Raw genomic sequence first — 25155 nt, 5'->3', positions numbered from 1 at the left:
CAAGTTATTATTTTGTTTTAAAGCATGTAAGAAAAGTTTTTCATACATTTTATGGCATCATCTAAAATTATACGTCCAAAAGACATTTCATTTCTTACTTAATTATTATGATATGGCATGCAATAATTTATCAATATCCACCTTCTGTTTTACACGATAAAGCTTTTTGACAACACTTGCATTCTCACTATTCAAAAAAGAAATGTAAAGATTCAAAAAAGAAATGTAAACTTCCAGAAAAGATGATGCTATGCATTGGAGTTATACCTAAGTCCATCAATCACCACTTAAACAATAAATTATAGTACACTTGTTGGCTCAATTGTGAAAGCATTATATCAAAGTCATTTCAACTAGGGCATTTAAAGGGTTTAAAGTAATTTTAAATAGGGCATTTGAAGGGTTTAAATTCATTTCAACTAAGGCTTTAAAGGGTTTAATAGCTCCTCTGGAGTACACTTTATAACAACCCATGTACAAGCATGTAACTCCCCTAACTTTTCATTTTGGCATTTTGAACATAATCGTTCACCCCCTTCGGTAAGTATATATGTTTGGATTTTGAATTTTAAACCCCTCTTTAGAAACTTACATAAATTAATTACATCAAACAACTATTTGTTTAATCCCTTCTTGCATATGTTTTGCATGTAAACCCCCTCTATCCACTTACGTGCTATGTTACATATGTATAAAGTGACCCCCTAACCCACATATGCACACACACATGCATGCATGTGTGCAAGTGTGTGTGTATGTGTACGTGCATGCATGGGGTAGGGGATTGGGTTGTGGGTATACATCCATAGTTTGTGTGTGTGTGTGTGTGTGTGTGTGTGTGTGTGTGTGTGTGTGTGTGTGTGTGTGTGTGTGTGTGTGTGTGTGTGTGCGGATGTTGTGGGAATTCATCCATATGTGTGTGTGGTGTGTATGCATACACTAACATGTCCATGACATGTACCTATCAGTGCACATGTGGCCAAAAGAAAATATCCAAGCTATACCAAGCCCAAATATACCTCTTACTCTTTGTTTATTTCTATTTACATGAATAGAAACTTGAATTGATAAATAAAAGGCTTTAGCATGAATCTAAGATTCAAAAAAGAATTATTTGATCTCTTCTAAATTTGTGCATGGAGGAGGCACGTAAAAACTTGTTGTAGAACCCATTTACACTCAAGTGTCATTTAAATAAATTTAAAAATTAGTAAATTTTGGTGTGACATGAACACATCTACTTTTGGTGTGACATGAACACATCTACTTTTGGTGTGACATTTAAATAAATTTAAAAATTAGTAAATTTTGGTGTGGCATGAACACATCTACTTTTTAAAGCTTCTTTGCTAATAGATGCATCTATTAGCAAATATATGCATCTATTCATTGAATCTTTTTATCACTTAAGAAATTTGTAGATCTCAATTTGGATCTTGGATTTATCTCTATTTTAAGTTTATCCTTCTTTAGAAAATTAAATAAGCATACATGTTTTTAAACATAAGTGGACCCCACTAATATAAATAGCACCTAGTAAGAGGCTCTTATATTTGTAATCTTCTTAACCACTTCATGGGGGTCTTAATTTGAGGTCCTAATATTGAATAAGTACATCCATGTTGTTTAATCAACCTATGGGCTTCTATAAATACAGATTTTAGAAATTTAAGCAAGAATCCACCCCTTGATGTATCAAAATTTGAAGCAAGAGAGATCACCCCCTTGATGTACCAAAAAATGTTGCTACCCACCTACACATCATGTAAATGTGTGACGGAATATAACCGTAAAAGTTCATCCTCTAATATTTTACCTCTAATGTTTTAAAAGAGCTTTTGACTACACCATAAAGTCATACGTGAGATGATGTTATATATAGTCATTATATGATACAGAATTTTCCTCTCCACTCTACATACTCCAAAAGGGGCGAGCGATAACACAAATAGGGATTATTTTGGCATCATGCATCCGCACAATGTTTCTAAAGAACCTTTTCCTCCCAACCTCACCTTTTGCATGGCATACACCTTTACTTTATTTTTAGAGGGCTTCTCTCTATAAAAGAAGCTTTTATAATAAGAATTGAAAAGAGGAAGAAAATGAATTATGATTCTCGTTTATTCTACTAATTAAGAAGCTTGCTTGGGGTGATGAAGGTGTGTGTGTGTGAAGGAAATGTGAGTGTTTGCTGTTTGGGTCTAATATGACAGATCTAGAGTGTTAGAAAGGCCAAGTTTCTTGGTTAAGCTCTATCACTACGTGCAATCGGACCCTTAATTTTCTTGAAGAGAATAATCAAAAGACTCATAAAAATTATATCAAATATCAAAACAACTACTTGAATTAAATTGAAAATTAAAAGCACATATCAAAACATAGAGCAAGAGAAAGAAATACTTCACCATCAACACAAGGCAACACAAGACTGGGTGCAATCTTCCCCCCCCCAACATGAGTGGCTTCTTCTCGCGTGGGTATTTTTATATATTCCAAAAAGTAGGCTTTCAGCCAAAAATAAAGTACACATCCATATTTGGACTTTGCCATTTAATTAGCCTTTGTCCTCAATTAACCTTTGTCCTCAAACCTTCTAAGGTTTGCACTATTTTTCTAATTCAATAATCTAACTTGTGCACATATTCACATTACAAAATAAATCAACTAATGCTCGTACGCACACTGTACAATAAATTGACGCGTGCACACACATACATCACACTGATGTCAAAATAATATCAAATGCCATAATACAGCCACAAAACATTAAGAGATTGGTCCACATGCCATGACTCATTCCACCATCCGTGCGACACCTAAATCGGTACCCTCGCACTGTGCAACACCTAAATCGGTACCCTTGCACACCTCATCACCTAAACTCATAAACATAAACCACGTCAGTAGTAACAATCAATTGACATCACATCAATCAATCCTAACGTGTTCATGATGAGAAATAGGCATCATAAAAAATATATACAAATTTAAATGACCATGATTATTATTCAAATAACATGGGTCATAACAGTCCTCCCTATTGGGAATCAACTGTCCTCAGTTGTACAATCAATGAGTGGATGGCTTCATGGCACAAGTGGAGGACAAGATCAACACATCAAACAATTTCTGAAAATAAAACCAAACAAATGAACGCATGTAAAAGGGATCTAAGTGTCCCATACCACTTAGGTACCTTCCACATACAAACACTCGCTGGTGAAAGATAGAAGACATAGATACGTCTGGGGTAAGTATGTAAAACCAATCTAATGTCCCATACCATAGATTAATTCCACACGACACTACCTTAAGAATAGAAGTTTGAGACGGAGTAGCTAATTCCCTCTGAAACTTTCATTCCGACATAACTTTTCTCTATCCTCAAAATCAGTCTACAAGTCTTATTCCAAAAATAAATTAGGTTGAAATGGAAATTCTTATCAGCTTAAGATTAAAAAATAATCACTTACATTGCTGTCAATAACTTGATGAATTTTGGGGATTTGTTCTTGATCTTCATCTTGTAATTGTCTAACTAAATTCTCGGGATTTGTTTTTGATCTTAATCTAGATGAATTCTTGAGATTTGTTTTTGATCTTAATCTTAATCTTATACTTGAAATCAAAACTTGAATAAAATTAGACATCTTGCATCCTAGTTGATAGCAAGAACTTGATATACTAGTAATGAATCTTGACTTAGATTAAAAATACTTGAATGGATGAAAATTGAGAGATTAGTCTTAAATCGTAATTGTAATACTTGAATGGACGAAAATTGAGAGATTAGTCTTTAATAATTCTTGAATAAATCTTGTTCTTAAGGGGTTTAAATCTTGTGGTTGAATATATCTTTGACTTAGAGCAATTCTTGGTCTAGAAAGAATCTTGTACTTGGATAGATCTTAAACTAGAACACTTAAAAATTTAGACAAAATCTTGTACTTGGATAGATCTTAAACTAGAACACTTGAAAATTTAGATAAAACTTTACTTGAATTGTTATAAACTTCGTAATTGTGATTGGCATACAACTTAAGCTTGGTTTCTAGTCACTTGTGAGCTATTTCTTTTCTTTTCTCATCACTTGAGAGCTATTTCTTTACTTTTCTCATCATCACTAAATTCGATGGTAAAGCAATTGATAACTTGAATCAAAGACTTGAGAAACTTGCTTGGTTCTTGAATCTTCAGATTGGTCTTAATCTTCTATGAAATGTCTAGCAATCATTTTTACTTGAATTTGGGACAACTAGATCTTGAAGATAGCTTTTCATAATCTTATCTTGATCTTTCTAGTTAGGTCACTGCATCTAAAATTCTTTTCAGGAGCCAAAGTTTTCTTAGGTCTAGAAACAAAGAATATTTAGAAAACAGATACAACAAAAGCAAACAGAAAATTGTGTACAATAAATAATTTTTAACACATACCTCCACCTTTGGTTAGTGTGTCGCGTGTGTTAACCTCTTCGGTGTCAAGCTGTTCCTGAATAGTACGATGAATAGTACAATGGTGCGGATATTCACCCATTTCTTAACAATTAAAAGAAATAGGAAAAATTAAAAACAAGAGAAAAGATAGGATTTCTTATCTCATATATGGAATGTCGAGCTAGATATGAGTCCTGCCAAGTTAGCTCAATACACAAATGCATAATTTTTTTTCAAGAAATAATCCATGTACTTTTAAAATTAAACCTTTATTAATTAAAGCTCAAAGAGTTTCTTAATTAAGCTTACTAATAAAAGCTTTGCTTAACATGATTTTCTACTAATTTAAATCCAACACACAGTTAAACCCAAGCTTAATAAAAGCTTAAACGAAATGATTAGGTAAATTCAATCATCTTGGAATTCATGAAGTTCAGGACAGATTTGTTAAAAAAAAGCTTTGGAGGAAATTATAATTAGTGCATAATGATTTCAATATTTACAACTTGTATATATATATATATATAGCTTTTATGCTGATCAATAAACTTTTAATTAAACTTATTAAACTTAGTAAAAAGCTTATGAAAGCTTTACTAAAACTTGTAATCTAGACGATGCCAAAGGAGAAAAAAAGTCGCCCACAACAGCATCAAAATATAAAAAAAATAAAATAAAAGTAAACGTTTTAAGCTCATAAAGCTTTTAGCTAATTTAAGCTTTGTAATAATCAAAGCTAATTAGCTAATTTGAGATCTGAAAACTCCTCCTTCCAACCTGAATTCGCAGCCATGGGCGCCGCCGTCGGCCGGAGGTAGGAGTGGGCTGCCGGGGTATGAGGGAGAAAAAAATTACAACAAAAAATATACATATATTATGCTGGTTAATGAGTCTTTAATTAAGCTTATTCAAGCTATATTTTCAACCTCTCCCACAACGCCAGCAAGTAACGCCAGCACGATTAAAAAGGGAGACTAATAATAATAATAATAATAAAATCAGCCTCTATTTCGGGCAAAATCAGCCTCTATTTCGGGCAAAACTGATAATAAGCGCTTCAATAAGCGTAAAATCTGAAAATCAGCCTCTATTTCGGGCAAAACTGATAATAAGCGCTTCAATAAGCGTAAAATCTGAAAATCCTTCAGCGCCTCCCTGAATTTAGCGCAATCCTGAAAAATTCCTCCCCCCTGAAATTGCAGCTCGCCGCTGAGTATGAAGGAGAGAGAAAGATTTTAAAAAAATCAATTGAAAATTTATATATATATATTTTAAAATGTATGCAGCTGCTTTGGATGCGCAGGCTGTCGGGATGCGCAGGCCGTCGGGTAAGGAGGAGGGAGAAGCCGCTGCCGCTGCCGCTGCCGCTGCCGCCGGGATACGAAGGAGGGAGAGAGAGGCAAAAGAAATTAATTTCACCTCTGTTTTTGTCTCTTTCACCTCTTTTTGATCGCCTTCAAGAAAATTAAATTCGTATCCCGGCGACTGGGTGCAATCTTCCCCCCCCAACGTGAGTGGCTTCTTCTCGCGTGGGTATTTTTATATATTCCAAAAAGTAGGCTTTCAGCCAAAAATAAAGTACACATCCATATTTGGACTTTGCCATTTAATTAGCCTTTGTCCTCAATTAACCTTTGTCCTCAAACCTTCTAAGGTTTGCACTATTTTTCTAATTCAATAATCTAACTTGTGCACATATGCACATTACAAAATAAATCAACTAATGCTCGTACTCACACTGTACAATAAATTGACGCGTGCACACACATACATCACACTGATGTCAAAATAATATCAAATGCCATAATACAGCCACAAAACATTATGAGATTGGTCCACACACCATGACTCATTCCACCATCCGTGCGACACCTAAATCGGTACCCTCGCACTGTGCAACACCTAAATCGGTACCCTTGCACACCTCATCACCTAAACTCATAAACATAAACCACGTCAGTAGTAACAATCAATTGACATCACATCAATCAATCCTAACGTGTTCATGATGAGAAATAGGCATCATAAAAAATATATACAAATTTAAATGACCATGATTATTATTCAAATAACATGGGTCATAACACTACGAGACCTCTAGCAATGACTGAATTGCATGTGATAGTGCTGGGAAGAAGCTTGGGCATGCTCTATGTGATGAAGTGATTCAGTTTTGTAAGGAGGGGGCCAAGAAGAAACATAACTGAGAGGCAGCTCACGGTCTTTGTAGTCCATGGCCAAATAGAAAGTAGAGTGGTTGGGTGACGCTTCTTGAAGGATTTTCTAGGCAGGCTGCCATGACAAGGCGCAGTAAGTTGAGCAAATAGAAAATAGAAAGAGAAAGGGAGTGAGTTTTTCTTCAAATTATGCTACTGAGTCTCCTAAACAAGAAAAAGCACAATGCGTGCAGAAACATGTTAGGGGGAGAAGCCATTGATAGTTAGAGGTTCGAGCATTATAGCTAGGGCCCAACGGTATGGTTTCATTATTAGTGGATGGTGTTGATTGGTTGTGTTTTGAGGGCGTTGATGATCGTGTGAATTGTTGCCTTGGGGTCATGCAAGAATGTCCCTAGCGCCATTGTTCCACCTATTGAGCATGAAAATAATGGCCATTTGGCCATTCTTGGATGTCTCCATGGCCACAATTTCATGCTCTAGGATGCAAGAATGACCCTTACAATTGTTGTGCACGAAAAGAATAGCCCTTGGGCCATTCTTATATGACCCAATGGCCATTCTAAAATGACCCTCAGGCCTTGGGGTCATGCAAGAATGGCCCTAGGGCCGTTCTTCCGCCTGTTGTGAGGATGAAAAGAATGGCCCTACGGCCATTCTTAGATGCCCCCATGGCCATCCCAAAATGACTTTGAGGCCTTGGGGTCATGCAAGAATGGCCCTAAGCCCATTCTTCCACATGGTGTGCATGAAAAGAATGGCCCAAGGGCCATTCTTTGATGCCACCATATACATCCCAAAATAAACTTGAGGCTTTGCGGTCATGCAAGAATGGCCCTAGGACCATTCTTCCACATGTTGCGCATGTAAAGAGGCCATGCTTGGAGGCCCCAATGGCCATTGCAAAATGACCTTAAAGCCTTGGGGTCATGCAAGAATTGCCTTTGCCGGGGTCATTCTTTCGCCTATTGTGCATGAAAAGAAAGGCCCTATGGCCATTCTTGGATGTTTCCAAGGCCATCCCGAAATGACCTTAAGGGCTTGCAGTCATGCAAGAATGGCCCTAGGGCCATTCTTCCACATGTTGAGTATGAAAAGAATGCCCCTATGGCCATTCTTGGATGCCTCTATATCCATCCCAAAAACGACCTTGGGGCCTTGGGTTCATGTACAAATGGCCCAAGGGCCATTCTTCCACCTATTGTGCATGAAAAGAGGCCATCCTTGCATGCCCCATGGCCATTCCAAAATGACCTTGAGGCCTTGGGGTTATGCAAGAATGGCCTTTGGGGTCATTCTTCCACTTGTTGTGCATGAAACTAATGGCCCTAAGGCCATTCTTGGATGCCCCATGGCCATCCCAAAAGTGACCTTGATGCCTTGGGGTCATGTAAGAATAGTCCTAGGGCCATTCTTCCTCATGTTGTGCATGAAAAAGAATGGCCCTAGGGCCATTCTTGTAACAATTCCCTATAACCATTCTTGGATGCACCCATGGCCCCTTGGGATATATGAGGGCTTGGGGTCATGCAAGAATGGCCTTTGGGGTCATTCTTTTGCTTGTTGTACATGAAAAGAATTGCCCCATGGCCATCCCAAAAATGACCTTGAGGCCTTGGGGTCATGCAAGAATTGCCCTAGGGCTATTCTTCCTCATGTTGTGCATGAACAAAATGGCCCTAGGGCCATTCTTACAAGAAAGGCCTTAGGACCATTCTTGGATGCACCTATGCTAGATGCAACTTGTAGGAGAAGATCTCAACTATATTACAATTTTCGTGGGTGTGTAGACCACAAGGTTCATGTCTTCCTGATGCGGGATAACCTTTATCCCAATGAAGGTGAAATTTCTTTGTGTGTGGAGTCTCCTCAGCCCTTACGAGTGACTTGTTGTATGTGCTCTCGGCATTTTGTGGATATCAATATATATGTTTGTTGCATGGTTGATGATGCAGCAGAAGAAGTAGATTCTTCGTAGAATTCTTGATCAAGATCTTCTTGTGATTATTTACATGTAAGGGATCATTTTTTGGATTCCCTATTGTTAGAGATTCTTGTTATCTTTTCTCAAATAGAAATATTTTGTCACCAAAGAAATTTTTAATGCAAGTTGAGTTTTGTATTTACAAGAAAAGAGAGTTTGATTTATGTTTTTTATGTGCATGTGGGTGATCATAGTGAGGCTAAGAGTGCAATTGTTAATCGGGTGTGTGTATTGTGAATTCCCTGAAGCATTAAGAGCCAACTCAAATCTTTTTCTCATCATACTAAATCCTCATATCAACATCTCATCTTTTGATATCTCTCTTCCTCATTTGTTTATTATCTATTATATCAAGAATTATTGGTGTGTGTTTTGGCTTCAAATATGTGTTGGTGATCATCCAAGGTTCTTTCTCTTGCATGAGGAACTATAAGGGTACTATGCAGGCTGGTTCCCTTTGCTTCTCTCATTTGGTGCCCCCACTGAGGAGTTCTCTCATCAACTACCTTCATATTACAAGTGGATTACAATTTGGACATGACTATGCAACAAGCCCATGTGATGCCCACTTTCCATGGGTACCCCTTATTTTATGGCGGCCCAAGATGCGGAAGATTTTTTAGAGAATATGGAGATGTCTTATGCCACCGGGGAAGGACATGTCAACAGAAAAGTTGAATGCTTTCACGATGGTTTTGCAGAAGAATGCCCATGCATGGGATTTATCCATCAGTAGATATATAAATTAGTGGTATTAGCTACATTATTGGGATTAAATAAAGTATTTGGAAGTAGATTTCTCCAATTATACATTTAGACTATAGTATCCTTTATAAAATAACCTAAATGTATAAATAGTATAAGTTAAGTTTATATACATTATGTGAAGCTTACAAGTTCATGTTTTTTGCATTTCTTAACTTTCTAACGTATTCCAATAGATCTTGCTTCTATTGTTTGACACTCTATTCTATTGGTCCCTATGTACAAGCTTTATCCTTACTACAATGGAATTCTAACCATTGTTACCTCACATTAATAACATGTTTTCATGTCATATTTAATCATCTCATATTATTTAATATAGTAGTATCTAGAATGTGAAGTTTCAATAAGAGAAAAAATCATTTGTGAATTAATATTTAGCAAAAACCACACAATAGGCTCATCATTGTGGTCTTAGTTAACATTAGAAATTTGTGAATGAAGCTTTTCTTAATTCTAAAAGCATAATTATATAGCAATGTAAACATTGGATGATTGACACATGAAGTTAGCTTTAAGATGTGAAACTCTTTTAATGCTAAGATTGTGCTTCCACCAAACGCTATGAGTCTATAAAAATAATATGTTAAAGTGCTAATCAGCATCATGCTTAGGTATAAGTATTAATGCTTGTTACCAAATATTTTATACATGTGCACACTAAAAATAGAAGTGATGGCCTTCAAAGATTGAAAATTTACATTTTGGAAAGATTGCAAAATGCAATAAAGTTTGTCTATAGTGAGGCCTTGTGGAGGGGATTTTGCACAATTAAGAGTGACACTCTATTTTATGAAAGAGGAAAAAAGGACAAATGGAAACCACCATTACCTTTTCTAATATATCAAAGAACATAAATGTAAGGTTCCCCCCTTCTAAAATAGGGAAAACACTTAAGATAGTCCACTAAGTCTTAACTTGGAGAAAATTTCCTATTTATCGACACCTTGACCATGTAGAGATTCAAGGATACGATTCATAGGTAAGACCCAGTCCTATCCCGCAATAGGGGGAACGTGATATTCTAAAAATCAATTCACCCATAGGGTAACTGATCATAAATTGGGCATCTACTAGACTTGATTTCTAGAGGCAACGCTTTTTTCCTCATCCATGCACGGCACAGCCGCTGGCCTAGTCTTCTAGAATAGAGTTGCCCAAGAACCTATTTATCTAGCGTAGGGCTTTCACTTAATCTGTTGGAAAGCTACCCGACTAATCAGAGCCACCCGTAGTAGGATGGTGCCGTCGGGGCATTCCATCCTCCCACTTTCCACCCTACTCACGCATCAATTTGTTTTCTAATTAATCCTACCATACTGTTTGACATAAATAAACATATTCCTTAATTAAGGCCCTTTTCACAAGGTTTGTTAAAACAGTCTTTTTTCACAGTACAATAATGCCAAAGACAAGATTTATAAAAAAGTTTATACATGAATCAATTTCATACAAGCCAAACCGGCTCTCTTATTCTTTTCCTTTATATTGCCGATGATCTAGAATTCGGCCTTCCAGCCTCTACATGCTGGGTAAAACCCTACGGGACCATACACCTCATCGTCGGCGGCTGCCGCTAGCGAGGACTCAAGCCGGCCTGTCTCCCTCTCAGGCTCCATCGCTCAATCCTCCCGCCCCTCAGAGGGATGTCTGCACACTAGGGTGAGCTTATTCACCGCACTAGCCTGGGCCCTCAAAACTAGGCAGCATCATAATCTCTCGCCTCAATGGGCAAACCTTATTCTCCCAATGTTATGAGGGATACCTTGGGCCGTTCCCGGGCTTTGCTAATGACGCCGCCCGACTACACAAGCACGGAACGGAGTTAGCGTCGAAGACAGGAAAAACTTGCACTCTTTAAAGATAACAATTTCAATGTAATTTATTGAATACAGCATCACACAATTCGTAACTTCATACAATTTTATGTCATTATTTTAAAAGGAAAAGATACACATTTATTAACACTAATATAAAAAAACTCTTCTTTAAAAGATAACCAAGCTAACCTGGCCACCATTTCCTTGAGGAGCTTGTAAAGGGAGGGTTGGAGCCGCATCGGGAGCATCTTCCCTAATCTCGTTGTTGCGCGCTCCTCCCGAGGTAATATTCTGACATTTTCGAGAAGGGGCCATCTTGGATGTCGTCTTGTAGGGATCGCTCTCGCGGTCGAAACGCTTCAGTCGGATCTCAATTCTGAGATCGTTTGCTCACCATATGAGCAAAAGACCACAGCGCACGAACCCTCTCTTAAGGCTAAAACCTCTTACTAAAGTCCATGCAAATGGGGGGGATTGTGAGATGTCCTTAACACAAAAATGTTTTGCAAAAGGGGAGAAGGGTTGAGGGCTGCTGAAAGTCTCTTCACACAGGGGGGGAGGAGAAGAGTTAAGGACACTGCCTCGCAAAAGGGGGATAGAGGAAAATTGCCTTATCTGAAAAGGGGCAAATGAGGGGGTGTGAGAGGGGTGGCTGCAAGGGGCGGATGTACTACAGCAAGTACACTGCACAAGGACGGATGGCGGTACGGACGGCAGCACAGCAGAGCATAGGCTACACAGAAATGCGTGTTGCCCATGGAGCGGGGGTTTATATAACTGTGGGGTGCGAGCGTACTACGGGTGCGGGCGCTGCGCATAGCAAGGACGAAAGGACCGTGTACCAGCAAAGACTGTAGATCAGTGGCCTACATGGGTCTAGGGGAAAGGTACGGTGTCGGTTAACAGGGAAAGGAGTGGTACGCATCTGCCTTATCTGGTCAGGGGCCTGCATGGGTGTCCACGTAGCGGTACGTGTGGACCACACACTAGGCGGCTGTCCTTTGGTTCTTGTGTGGCCATCGTACGGGCACCCTGGTAAGTGTGTACGGGTTCCCAAATTTGGGGCGGGGTCCCCAAATTTGGGGTGCCGAACTTAATTTGCGTGCCGGACCGCCCTGGGGGGGCGAAAAAAATTTTGTCCGGGAGGTTCTCCTGGTTGTTGGGGTTCAGACCGTTCGTCAATCGGACGCGTGGTCGTGCATTTATTAAGGTTTAAAGGTCGTCGCTTTTTAACTAAAAATGATTGAAATTTACGTATAAGCTTGATCCGGTGTCCGTTTTGGATGGTGTAAAATCCTATGTTAGGGTAAAATCGTGTGCAGATTCCAAATTTGGGCTCAAAATTTGAAGATTCTAAGTAGAAATGACTCAAATAATAAAATCATTGATGTTTATACCATAAAAACTCATAAATTTATCTATTACATGGACATTTCTTTATTAGTGAAGATGGGTATGTTACATCCTTCCCCCCTTAAAGAAATCGAGATGTCCTCATCTCGTCATGAATTGGGGATAATCCTTTAAGAGTGTAGCTTCATCTTCCCAAGTTGCATCCTCTTCAGGGTAATCTTCCCCCTGTACTAGATGTTCTACAAGAGCTCTATTTCGGAGTTGCCTTTCCCTAGAATCTATGATGCTGCTGGGCTGTAATTCAAGGACTCCTTGAGTAGGGATTACAACTTGTTCATCATCAAGAATATGATCGAGACTCGATACATAAGGTTTTAACAAACTTACATGAAATACATTGTGGAAGTTGATATGGGCTGGGAGTTGGAGTTTATAGGCACTTTTACCCAGTCTCGATCATCAAGAATATGATCGAGACTGGGTACATAAGGTTTTAACAAACTTACATGAAATACATTGTGGACTTTGATATGGGCTGGGAGTTGGAGTTTATAGTCACTTTTACCTAGACACTTGATAACTGTATAGGGACCACAATACCTAGGGCTGAGCTTCTTATATTTCCCAAGTGATAGAGAACTTCGTTTGGGTCACACTTGTAGAAGAACTTTGTCTCCTTCCTTGAAGATCCTTTCAGACCTCTTGGTGTCAGCATAATGCTTTTGTCGATCTTGGGCAGCTTTAGTATCCTTTTGGATTGCCTTGGTTTGTTCTTCCATCTCTTCGAGCATTTTCCTGGATGCCTCAACTCTTATGGTCAGATCAGAGAAATTTAGAGGAGACAAGCATTCTTGCCCATAGAGTGCTTTGAATGGTGATATTCCTATGCTCTGATGATAAGATGCATTGTAGGCAAATTCTACCAGAGGAAGGTATTGAATCCACCTTCTTGGCTCCCATCCACAATATGCTCTGAGAATGTCTTCAATTACTTGATTGACTCTCTCAGTCTGGCCACCATCGGCGGTCTCTGGATGATAAGCTATGCTAAAGCAAAGTTGAGTTCCCAGGGCTTGAAATAAGGACTGCCAGAACTTTGAAGTGAAGTCCGAATCCCGGTCACTTACTATCCTTTTTGGGAGACCATGAAGTTTGAGGACTTCTTTGATGAATATTCGAGCAACATCAGAAGCTTTGAAGGTCTTCTTTGGTGGTATAAGGTAAGCTACTTTGGTAAGTCCACTACTACTAGAATGGAGTCATACCCTCCTTGAACACTGGGGAGAGTTGTGACAAAATCCATACTAATGCACTCCCACTTCATTTGGGGAATATCCAAGAGTTGAAGTTTCCCAGGCATCTTGACCCTTTCAGCTTTGATCCTTTGGCATGAGAGACATTGCTTCAAGTACCGAAGGACATCATTTTTCAAGCCTGCCCAATGAAAGCTCCTTCTTATGGCATTTAATGTTTTTTCATAGCCTGGTGTCCCGCAGTAGGACTATCATGAGCTTCATGGAGGATTAGTTTCTTTAAAGCAGGATCCTTAGGGATACATAACCTGTGGATTGAAGTAGAGGCTTCCTTCATGAGTGGAGTATCCCTTGATAAGATTCTTCTCTTTCTCTAAATTTTTCCCTTCTTCTACTAACTTCATCATCCTCTGATAATCTAGATCATGAGATGAGATTTCTTCTACCTTGACGAGTATGGGATTATTTGGCATTGAAATTGCACTCAAGAAAGATTTGCGGCTAAGTGCATCTGCTACCACATTATCTTTCCCAGGGGGAATTTGATGTCGAAGTCATATTCTTGTAGAATTTCAATCCATCTCCTTTGCCGCATGTTGAGGTTAGGTTGGGTAAAGATCCACTTTAGACTTTTGTGGTCAGTTACAAGATAGAATTTGTCCCCCAAGAGATAATGTCTCCATAATTTGAGGCAATGAACAACTGCTAAGAGCTCCAAATCATGGGTGGCATAATTTGCTTCATATTGCTTCAGCTTGCGGAAAGTATAAGCGACTGGTCTTCCTTCTTGGCCTAAGACACCACCAAGTGCTAGACTACTGGCATCAGTAATAACCACTTCAAATTCCTTGGTGAAATCACGAAGTTTCAGGATTGGGGCACAAGTAATGACCTTGAGCTGATCAAAACTAGTTTGATGGATTGGCACCCACACTATTTTGCAATCCTTCTTAAGAAGATCCGTCAAAGGTGCAACTACCAAGGCATAATCTTTGATAAAAATCCTATACCATCTCGTGATTCCCAAAAACCCACGAACTTCACGAACTGATTTAGGGGATGGCCACTCCAGAATATCTTTGACCTTGGCGGGGTCTACTGAAATGCCATCTTTGGAGACGATGAACCCAAGATACTCAATTTGATGAGTAAAGAAGGTACATTTGCTCTTCTTGGCATAGAGTTTGTGTCTGCGCAACAATTGTAGAACTCTAGGCACATGCTCCTCATGCTCTTCCATTGATTTGGAGTAGATTAAGATGTCATCAAAGAAAACAAGCACAAATTCATCCAAGTAAGGATGGAATATATCTTGCATTAGGCGGTTGAAGGTTGCAGGAGCATTGGTTAACCCAAATGACACTGCAGGAGCATTGGTTAACCCGAATGACACTACAGTAAACTCATAGTGGCCATAACGGGTATTGAAGGTTGTCTTGGGTATATCTGCTTCCTTGACTTTGATCTGATAGTAACCAAACCTTAAATCTATTTTTGAGAAGACTTTGGCCCCATGAAGCCTTTCAAGAAGTTCGTCAATGCGAGGGATAGGATACTTATTCTTGACAGTGACTTGATTTAGTCCTCGATAATCTATGCAAAGGCGGAGAGTTCTGTCCTTCTTTTTTTAGAAAAGAACATGTGCCCCCCAAGGAGAGCTACTGGGGCGTACGAATCCTTGCTTAATGAGTTGGGAAAGTTGCTCTTTAAGTTCAATGGCTTCAGTAAGGGATATTTTATAGGGCGTTTTTGAGACGAGTTGAGCCCAGGGATCACTTCGATTTCATGATCGACTTCTCGAGGAGGTGGTAGCCCTATAAGATCGTCAGGGAAGATGTCAAAGAATTCTTGGAGCCAAGAGGGTTCTGTCTCCTTACTAGGTTCAATGGATTTGTTGAGCTTGACTAAGAAAACTTGCCGACCCTTTCCCTTGAGGAGATGTTTTACCTTGACTACCCTAGATTTAGGTTTTCCTGTTATCCCCTAAACGGATATTACTTGGCCATGCTCATTTTCAAAAGTGATACTCCGCTGGTTACAATGAATGTTAGCTTTGTTTGCAATTAACCAATCCATCCCAAGGATTCCATCATAAATTCCTAATGGCAAGACTCTAAAGTGGCCATGAGTTTGCTCATTACCCAGCTCAAAATCAAGGTTTCCTATAGAGTGACGAGATACTACTTCTTTCCCACTGGCTAACTCTACAGTCATTCTTCTAGTTGTTTTTTGACCCAAGTTTAATTTTTGCAAACACCTAGGAGAAAGAAATGAATGGGTACTGCCACAATCAATCAAAAGCTGAAATGGCTTACCGTGATGAGTGGCTGGGGTTGGCTAGGGTTTGGATTATACCAAATTGTTTATTCGGACCTTGGTGTTCTATTGTCGCATGGACGGTGGCGTGCTCTTCTTCAGCCATTTCCAAGGTCGGTTCTTCACTTATAATACAGGCGGTCCTAAAACAACTACTCCTACGCAGCCTCTGCCACGTCCACCGCCACTTGCACCTTGGGGGGTGGATAGGGGTTCCACGGCCTTGATTTCCTCTGCCACCTTGGGGAAATGATGTTGCCATCTTGGGACAGTTGGCCCTAAAGTGTCGCGGCTCATTGCACTCAAAACACAGAGGGCCTTCTCTGGAAGAAGCAGCATACGAGCGGGGGACAAAAGAGTTGCCTTGTCGCCCTCTGTTGTAGTAGGGGAAATTTTGTTGGGGTTTCTTGTAGGGTTGATCTTTAGGATTTGCCTCAGGGTAAAATCTCTTTTGATGCTTAGGTTTGTTAGTCCTCATTTCTTTCACAAGGGGCCTTGCTTGTATGAGAGCATCCTGTAATGTGCTTGGCCTCATTGCTTCAAGGCGAGAATCTAAGGGTTCATTTAACCCTTGGCAGAAACGAGCCACTTGCTGGGAAGTAGTCATAGCTGGGGCATACTTTCGAAGAGTGATAAATTTGGAATAGTAGTCCTCAAGAGTTAAGCTGCACTGCCTAAGACTAAAAAACTCATTCATCTTTATGGATTCATGGAATGGGGGAAGATATCTTTCCTTCACGGCTTGCTTGATGTCTTCCCATGTTTGAGAATGCTCGGTGACTCCCTTGTCACGGCACCACTGTTTCCACCAGAGTTTAGCATCTTCGATGATGCAAAACCATGCAAGCATAGACTGATTTGCTATTCCAGTACCGGCGGCAGAGAAATAATCGTCCATCGCTTCAATCCAGACTTCAGCATCCTTCTCAATCTTTGAACCTTCTCCTTTAAAGGAGGGAGGATACATTTGCTTGAGTAAGAGCTTCTTCTCCTGGATATCAGTGTAAAGTGCATTGGGAAGTGGAGGGTGATCGTCCTGGCCATCATTGTAAAAACAATTTTAAGATTACAAGATTCATATTTGCACAACGCTTATTTTGGAGAGTAAAACATTGAAATCATTTTATTTCCAAATATTTACAAGGACGAGTTTTATTACAAAGATCTGAGACTAATATAATTAGTCTTATTTTCCATCAAGGAAAATTCTTAGGCTTGACTATGACATAAGGGTAAAACGGTCAACATAGGTGAAATATGGGGGTTTCGCTGTAGTTTCTAAGACTCTAAAAACTGATGGTAAGGGTGGTAGACTCTGGATTGGGGTAGGTCCCAACACAGCTACTCTATCAACACAGCAGGTAAGACCTGCATCACTTGGTCATACACCCAATGATCCTGAGGTATACGAATCCCATCTATAGTCACAGAGGTGTCGGCCCTGGGGGTACCGACGAACCAAAATAAATGGATCATCTTCAACTTTTCAATCCAATGAATCTACTTTAGGTCGGTGGTAAGGTTCCCAATTCGATCTTCTTGGATGAAGAAATATCTCGGCCCATGACTCCACAAATCTCTACCCCATCCTCTTTCAATACGAGAGAAATGAGGGAGGGACATCTTCTCTAGTATCTACACCATGGTGTCACGGAACTTGAAATTTGAGGAGTGACTAGCAGTCTCAAAGATGCATTGGAAAACTAGAAACTTCGAGTAGGCATCTTCCTCTTCCTACAATCATTCAAACATCAATTCAACTTGTTTGTTTTAGTAGGATGTTTTTATTAATTAGCAATATGTTAGGTAAAACATTCATTGCAAAACAATCCTTAAATGGCAATTCTTAGGAGCTAACATCGGCTCTGATACCAATTGTAAGGTTCCCCCCTTCTAAAATAGGGGAAACACTTAAGATAGTCCACTAAGTCTTAACTTGGAGAAAATTTCCTATTTATCATCACCTTGACCATGTAGAGATTTAAGGATACGACTCATAAGTAAGACCTAGTCCTATCCCACAGGGGGAGCGTGATCTTCTAAAAATCAAATCACCCATAGGGTAATTGATCATAAATTAGGCAACTACTAGACTTGATTTCTAGAGGCAACGCTTTTTTCCTCATCCATGAAAGGCACAGCCGCTGGCCTAGTCTTCTAGAATAGAGTTGCCCAAGAACCTATTTATCTAGCATAGGGCTTTCACTTAATGTATTGGAAAGCTACCCGACTAATTGGATCCACCCGTCCGTAGGATGGTGCCGTCGGGGTATTCCATCCTCCCACTTTTCACCCTACTCACACGTCAATTTGTTTTCTAATTAATCCTACCACACTGTTTGATATAAATAAACATATTTCTTAATTAAGGCCCTTTTCACAAGGTTTGTTAAAATAGCCTTTTTCCACAGTACAATAATACCAAAGACAAGATTTATAAAAAAGTTTATACATGAATCAATTTCATACAAGCCAAACCGGCTCTTATTCTTTTCCTGTATACTGCCGATGATCTAGAATTCGGCCTTCCAGCCTTTACATGCTGGGCAAAACCCTACGGGACCATACATCTCATCGTCGGCCCGCTGGGGCGAGGACTCAAGCCAGCCTATCGCCCTCTCAGGCTCCATCGCTCGATCCTCCCGTCCCTGAGAGGAATGTCTGCACGCTAGGGTGGGCTTATTCACCGCACTAGCCTGAGCCCTCAGAACTAGGCAGCATCATAATCTCTTGCCTCAATGGACAAACCTTATTCTCCCAATGGTATGAGGGATACCTTAAGCCATTCCCGGGCTTTGCTAACGACACCGCCCGGCTACACAAGCACGGAACGGAGTTAGCATCGAAGCCAGGAAAAACTTGCACTCTTTAAAGATAACAATTTCAATGCAATTTATTGAATACAGCATCACACAATTCGTAACTTCATACAATTTTATGTCATTATTTTAAAAGGAAAAGATACACCTTTATTAACACTAATATTTTTAAAAAAACTCTTTTTTAAAAGATAACCAAGCTAACCTAGCCACCATTTCCTTGAGAAGCTTGTAAAGGGAAGGTTGGAGCCGCATTGGGAGCATCTTCCCTAATCTCGTTGTTGTGCGCTCCTCCCGAGGTAATATTCTGACATTTCCGGGAAGGGGTCATCTTGGATGTCGTCTTGTAGGGCTCGCTGTCGCGATCAAAACGCTTTAGTCGGATCTCAATTCTGAGATCGTTTGCTCACCATATGAGTAAAAGACCACAGCGCACGAACCCTCTCTTAAGGATAAAACCTCTTACTAAAGTCCACGCAAATGGGGGGGGGGAATTGTGAGATGTCCTTAACACAAAAACATTTTGCAAAAGGGGAGAAGGGCTGAGGGCTGCTGTAAGTCTCTTCACACTGGGGGGGAGGGGAGAAGAGTTAAGGACACTGCCTCCTAGCAAGAGGGGGATAGAGGAAAATTGCCTTATCTGAAAAGGGGCAAATGAGGGGGTGTGAGAGGGGTGGCTGCAAGGGGCGGCTGTACTACAGCAAGTACACTACACAGGGATGGACAGCGGTACGAACGGCGGCACAGCAGAGCATAGGCTACGCAGAAATGCGTGTTACCCATGGAGCACCCCGGGGGTTTATATAACTATGGGATACGGGTGCGGCCGCTACGCAAAGCAAGGACAAAAGGACCGTGTACCAACAAAGGCTGTAGATCAGTGGCCTGCATGGGTCTATGGGGAAAGGTATGGTGTCGGTTAACAAGGAAAGGAGTGGTACGCATGTGCCTTATCTCGTCAAGAGGGCAGCATGGGTGTTCACGTAACGGTACATGTGGACCACACAGTGGGCGACCGTCCTTTGGTTCTTGTACGGCCATCATACGGGCACCCTGGTAAGTGTGTACGATCCAAATTTTGGGACGGGATCCCCAAATTTGGGACGCCAGCCTCGATTTGCGTGTCGGACCCCCCGGGGGCAAAAATGTTTTTTGTCCGAGAGGTTCTCCTGGTCGTTAGGGTTCACACCGTTCATCAATCGGATGCTCAGTCGTGCATTTATTAAGGTTTAATCGCTTTTTAACTAAAAATGATTGAAATTTACGTATAAGCTTGATCCAGTGTCCGTTTTGGATGGTGTAAAATCCTATACTAGGGTAAAATCGTGCGCAAATTCCAAATTTGGGCTCAGAATTTGAAGATTCTAAGTAGAAATGGCTTAAATAATAAAATCATTGATTTTTATACCATAAAAACTCATAAATTTATCTATTACATGGACATTTCTTTATTAGTGAAGATGGGTATGTTACAATAAATGAGTTTAAAAGAGGAGATACACTGGAATTTGAGGGGTATTATTTCACATGATTTTCTTAATAGTAAAAAGTTATCCAACCTTCTTTGAAAGAAATAATTTTAGAAAATGTTTTTGGGTCGAGATATGACTATATATAACATCATCTCATGTATGAGTTTTATGGTGCAACTAACAACTCATTTAAAAGATTTTAGAGGATGCACTTTTGAGGTTATAGTTCATCACACATTTACATGATGCGTAGGTGGGTAGCAACATTTTTGGGTACATCAAGGGGGGTGGAATCTCTCTTGCTTCAAAATTTTAATACATCAAGAAAGGGGATGGAATATTTCTTGCGTAAATTTCTAAAATCTATATTTGTAAAAATCCATACGTTGATCAAACAACATGGACATCCTTAGTCAAGATTAGGACACTTAAGAAGATTACAAATATAAGCGCCTCTTCCTAGGTGCGTTTTTTATTGGTGGGGGCACTTATGTTTAAAAACATGTATGCTTATTTAATTTTCTAAAGTATAAACTCAAAATAAAGGTAAATCCAAGATCCAAAGTGAGATCTATGAACTTCTTAAGCCTTAAGAAGTTAATAAATAGATGTATCTATTAGCAAAGAAGCTTTCAAAAGTAGTTGAGTTCATGTCACATCAAAATGTATTATTTTTTACTTTTTTTTCAATGATACTTGAGTGTAAATGTGTTATGCAACAAGTTTTTACATGCTTTTTCCATGAAAAATTTTAGAAAAGATCAAAGAATTGTTTTGTTAATCTTAGATTCATGTTAAGATTTATTTATTAATTCAAAGTTTCTATTCATGTAAATAAAAATAAACAAAGTGTAAGAGGTGTAGTTGGGCTTCGTATAGCTTGGATATTTCCTTTTGGCCACATGTGCTGATATGTACACTTCATGGACATGTGTGTACACCTGAGAGTATGCATGCACACCGTGCACACACATATGATGAATGCCCACCCACCTCCCACACACTTGTACACTTGCATGCATGTCCATGTGTGTGTGTGTATGTGCGTTGGGGTGGGGTGTGGGAGTCACCCTATACATATGTAACACAACACCTAAGTGGATGGAGGGGGTTTACATGTAGAATATATGCAATAAGGATTAAACAAATACTTATTTAATGTAATTAATTTATGTAAGTTTATAGAGAGGGGCTTAAAATTCAAAATCCAAACATATATACTTACCAAAGGAGGGTGAACAATTATGTTTAAAATGCCAAAATGAAAAACTAGGGGTGTTATATGCTTGTACATGGGTTTTTATAAAGTGTACCCCCTAAGGAGCTATTAAACCCTTTAAGTGCCCTAATTGAAATGACTTGAACGTAATGCTTTCACAACTGATCCAATAATTGTACTATAATTTATTATTGATTGATGAAAAACTAGGGGTGTTATATGCTTGTACATGGGTTTTTATAAAGTGTACCCCCTAAGGAGCTATTAAACCCTTTAAGTGCCCTAATGACTTGAACTTAATGCTTTCACAACTGATCCAATAGTTGTACTATAATTTATTATTGATTGATGGATTTGGGTATGCATGGCATCATCTTTTTTGGACATTTGCATTTCTTTTTTGAATATAGTGAGAATGCACTTGTTGTCAAAAGGCCTTACCGTGTAAAACAGAAGTGAGAATGCACTTGTTGTCAAAAGGCTTTATCACGTAAAACAGAAGGTGGAGATTGATAAGTTTTTTCATGCCTTATCATAATAATTAAGTAAGAAATGAAATGTTTTTTTGGACGTGCAACTTTAGATAATACCATAAAATGAATGGAAAATTTTTCTTAGATGCTTTAAAACAAGTCAGGACTCAATTGGGTAGAAGAGACCTCTATTGTGCAATCTTTTTAAGAATTGAATATTGAACAATGAGTGTGATAATATGTTTTACATAAGAAGTGAGTGTTACTAATGACAAAAGGAAACAACTTTTGGCTTTGATAGTTCATCATACAGCATAAATGAGGTCAAAGTGGATGCAATGAAATAAAAAGTACATTGCCATGATTCTTCAATTGTGAAGGTTATAAGCCCTCTTGGAATGAGAGAATTGGGGTGCATATGTAAAGAAGGACCATCTCTTTTAAACAAATTTATGGTCAAGGTGGCGTTTGAAAAAATACATTTTTGGTTAAGGTGGTGTTTAAAAACACTAAACAATACACTTTTAGGGCTCTAGTCTATGTGAGAACTTCAACTGGGTAGGTGGATACCAACATTTTTTTTCTTGTATTCCATGAGTATTGCCTTTTTTTTCAAAGATTCGAACCGACCATCTGTGCATCAGCAAAGAAAACAATCCACTTGGGGTAGGGCCCATTGGCCGTACCAACTTCCTTTAACACATGTGGGGTTACATAAGGAATAGAAGCTTGCTTGCTTCTATTACATGATTTTCCTTGCTCCTTAATTATGTGTAGATGTTCAAAGATTAATTTTAAAAAAATGGAGCTAGTTAGGCTAGATTGAGACCCCTCTTGTTTGAAAGGTCCAAAATACTATACAGATAGTGAAAAAAGGAAAAGGCCTAGAAAAGGAGAGGATCTCCCCCGCCCATAGTCTCCCCCTTACAGCGCCCCGCCCATTCCAGAAAGTGTCTTTTTTGCGTGGCCAAACGTTACATACACACCCCCACTCGCCTCTTTCCTTATCTCTCTCTCTCTCTCCCCCCCTCTCCCCTTAGACTCTCTTTCTCTCTCTCTCACACACACACACCTCGCCTCCCCCCTCTCCATGCCATCGCTCTTAACTCTGCCGTCATCCCGGCAACTGCTTCCATTGCCTATGTTTCTCATCGCATCCTCCGCTTTAGCTAACCTGCCTCATAGAAACCGTCCATGGAGATCAAAGCTTCTGAGCTATGGAGCCTCCTCGCCTCCCTCATTGCCCTCATCACCTTTTCTCAGACCCTCTTGCAAAGCTTGCTCCCACCTCCTCTCCGAGACGTGATTTTCACCATTTTCAATAGCATGGCTGGTTATTTCACCAGCTACTGTTTTATAGAGATTCCGGAGTATGATAAAACCACCGCCAACGAGCTCTACAGCTCTATAAAGCTCTACTTGAGCAGCAAGGCCGACTACACCAAGGCTAAGAGATTGAAGCTCTGCAGAGGTTCTGATTCAAAGAGCTTCCTGTACAGTCCATCCAATGATGAGAGGCTCCCCATGAGCTTTGGCAATGCGAAGGTGTGGTGGGAGCATTACACTCCTCCAAAAACGCTATGGATGGCCTTACAATGAGAAACGCATGTACATCCTTAAAATGCACAAGAAAGACAGAGAGAGGGTTCTTTCCTCTTACATGGATCACATCCTCAAGCAAGCTAGAGAATTCAAAGCCCAAACCAGAGAGAGATTGCTCTACACAAACTCATCCGAGGACCCCAGCTCCTATAACCCATATTGGGACTCTGTCACCTTCTCCCACCCATCTGCCTTCCACAGTTTGGCCCTCCTGCCTTCTCTCAAAGCCCGAATCATGGCGGACTTGCAAGCTTTTGCCAATGGTGAGCAGTTCTACAAGAATGCAGGCAGGGCTTGGAAGAGGGGCTACCTCCTGCATGGCCCCCCGACAACACGCAGGTCTTTAATTGTAATTGAGGACATCGACTGCTCCTTGAATCTTACAAAGAGGGCCAAAAAGGAGAAATCAAGCAAAAAAGGATCACGCAAAGGGAAAGGCATGAATAAAGGTGATGGCCATGATGAGGATGAGGACGATGCAGGGGACTCCATGCTGACACTCTCTGGATTGCTCAATTTTACTGATGGCGGCCTATGGTCTTGCTGTGGGGATGAGAGGATATTTGTGTTTACTACTAATCACCTGGATAAGCTTGATCCGGCCTTGCTTAGGCCGGGGAGGATGGACATGCACATCCTTATGTCTTACTGTAGCTTTGCGGCCTTCAAAATTCTAGCAAGCAATTACGTAGGCTTAGAGGAGGATCATCATCTGCTACCCAAAATTGAAGAGATTATTGATGATGATGCATATAATATCACTCCCGCACAAGTCAGTGAGGTTCCCATCCGCAATAGGGATGATCCCACAGCAGCACTGGAGCAGGTTTTGAATGAACCTCGTGGGCTTGGCAACACGCCCAGCAGCTGCTGCAGAGTTGATTTCTACAGAGCTTTCCTCTGCTTAGGATGAGGAGGCCGCCACGCACAGGATTGCGATTCAAACGGAAGGATTGCAAAGAAGAGGCTCGAGTTAGGTCACTGGTGTGAAGATCAGTCCCTGGTGTGAAGATCTCCTGAATTTTCTACTGCTAGCGCGTACCGTGTGTGAGAGATATGCCACGAACCCTTGAAGAAATATCCGAAGCAAACATGAATCAAGGTTTGACGAGAGAGAGAGAGAGAGAGAGAGAGAGGGAGAGAGAGAAGAAGAGAACTTTTTAAAGTCGTAGGAAACTATCCCAAGAGACCAAATTGATCTATCCGACAAGATTTGAACTCAAGACCTTTGATTCAAGAGAGGTATTAACGTCGGTAGAGAGAGAGAGAGAGAGAGAGAGAGAGAGAGAGAGAGATTTCCTGTTCCTTATACTTTACCTTTTGGTCTGAAAGCATGCATTTGATGCATATACGTGAAGCATCCCCTCCCCCCAAAAAAAAAGAAACATGCATCGAAAGAACTTGTATAAGGTCATCCCCTAATTGCTACTGCTAGCCTCGTGTGTGCAATGTGTGTGTGAGAGAG

General features: G+C 40.1%; 1 pseudogene; it reads left to right on the top strand.

The window, feature by feature from the left end:
* Window positions 1-23119: 23119 nt before the first annotated feature.
* Window positions 23120-24918, top strand: LOC147616527 (AAA-ATPase At4g30250 pseudogene; annotated as a pseudogene).
* Window positions 24919-25155: the final 237 nt, after the last annotated feature.

This window comes from Cibotium barometz, chromosome 38 (genome assembly GCF_041138505.1).
Source record: "Cibotium barometz isolate CiBa-2024 chromosome 38, ASM4113850v1, whole genome shotgun sequence".
Classification (NCBI taxonomy): domain Eukaryota; kingdom Viridiplantae; phylum Streptophyta; class Polypodiopsida; order Cyatheales; family Cibotiaceae; genus Cibotium; species Cibotium barometz.
Note: the sequence above shows the minus strand (reverse complement) of the source record. Positions and strands in the feature narration are given on the sequence as shown.